Source organism: Hippocampus comes, unplaced genomic scaffold (assembly GCF_001891065.2).
Source record: "Hippocampus comes isolate QL1 unplaced genomic scaffold, H_comes_QL1_v1.1 scaffold191, whole genome shotgun sequence".
Lineage (NCBI taxonomy): Eukaryota > Metazoa > Chordata > Actinopteri > Syngnathiformes > Syngnathidae > Hippocampus > Hippocampus comes.
Genome location: NW_017805151.1, coordinates 7,978 through 9,756, shown reverse-complemented (window position 1 = coordinate 9,756; position 1,779 = coordinate 7,978). Strand labels below are relative to the sequence as shown.

Below are 1,779 nucleotides of genomic sequence, written 5' to 3'. Positions count from 1 at the left end.
CTCACATATAGTCAGCCGAATACCCAGTTCACAATTGTGTAGAAAATATCAGTAACTTATATGGTCTCCCTAACAATATTTCAAGCAAAGAAGGAGACACCATTCTCGTAATATTGACATATAAATCAATTCAATTTCTTCAATTGAATTTTAACCATATAATTTCATACTTGCTACCAATCCTGCAGATTGTGGATGGCAGGAGCAATAGTGTCTCAGATAAAATGTGAAACATGCATTCTATTTTATCAATTAACCTGTTCACGAAATGTGTTCCACTGCCGTAAATTTTCGACCCATTTTGGAAAAGCCTCAACCAAACTCAGGCAATATGGCATCCCCTCATTAATTCAACGGAACCCATGTGCATTATCTGAAATGAAAATGTAGCTCAAAGAAAACTGACCCCATTCTATTCCATTTCATTTCAGCAAGTTGAAATGAAAATGTAGCTCAAAGAAACGGACCCCATTCTAGATACAAATTACCTTGTGTACCAAAACATTGGTTCAAACCATAGGTTGTATAATGTTTCCGAACCAGAGACACCATTCCCTCTGCCAACGCGTGAGATAATTCATGACACAAGAAGAATTCTTGGCAAAATGGGTTCACTGTTCTTCGCCACATTCTTTGTTAACCGATTGGAATTTGAACTTAACCTAAAACGTTATCATGTTGCTGATAGTCAGCAAGTCCCCCCCTCTCAAAAACAAAAACAAAAATAAACAAAACAGAAGCTGCACCCATAGCTGCTTTGTTGCTGTGTGCGCCGCACCTAAAACACCACAATTTCATGCAATAACGAATAGCATTCGTTTGTCTGATTTACCAATTAAACACATACAATACAATACATCCTAATTTATATAGCTCTTTAACAGCTGTAACAAAGCGCCCCACAAAACAGTTAACATAAAGTAAAACAACAAACATAACACATAACATAAAACAAGTACATCCTAACCGCTTTTCCCTCACACTCTTCGTTGTGGAAATACCACATATACATGGATATACCGCATATATTTTTTATGTTACTCTTCAGCCAATTCCTAACAATCATATTGGCTACCATGCTGACCAGAAAATGTGCGACCCACTTGCTGTGTCCAAAAACAGGTTCAAAAGTAAACCGCAAAATAACTATATAAACCAGTTTTAAGCCAATAAACTGATGAGATGTCGTAATGTAATGGGGCACCAATTATGAGTAAGAGAGAAAAGTGATGTAAAACAACAAACATATCATATGCATAAGGGGAAATGCACTTGTCAATATCTAGATGTCTTCCTTAGCCTGTCAAACGAGATATACCAAATAAATGACCCATTACAATATTAATTAATTCATTCAATCATGCACCTTCCGATCCGCTTTATGCTCACAATGTTCGCGGGGGGTGCTGGAGCCCATCCCAGCCATCTTCGGGCCGTAGGTGGGCAACACCCCGAACCGGTCGCCAGCCAATCACAGGGCACACACAGACACGTACAACCATCCAAGCCCATGCTCACACCTAGGGACGATTCAGAGTGTTCAATCAGCCTGCCATGCATGTTAATTGCAATATTAATATCAAACAAATGAAAACACACAAAGAACGAGAGGTCGGACTAGACAAGTTCGTTGTACTTCCTCCTACACCCTCTCAAATCACGATTACCTGTTTATATGCCCAACAAACAAACAGACAAACAAACACCCATCAGGAAGCAGGAATAAAGCAGCAGGGTTAATTACTGTGCATTCTTCCAGTGTTAAATGGGATCGACATT

General features: G+C 39.0%; 1 long non-coding RNA gene across 1 annotated transcript; it reads right to left on the bottom strand.

Annotated features, from left to right (window-relative positions):
* Positions 1 to 293: 293 nt before the first annotated feature.
* Positions 294 to 587, bottom strand: LOC109514825 (uncharacterized). Its single transcript, XR_002168063.1, has 2 exons — positions 516 to 587; positions 294 to 373 (listed from the first exon to the last, which is right to left on the bottom strand). It is a non-coding gene; the product is annotated as an uncharacterized LOC109514825 (long non-coding RNA).
* Positions 588 to 1,779: the final 1,192 nt, after the last annotated feature.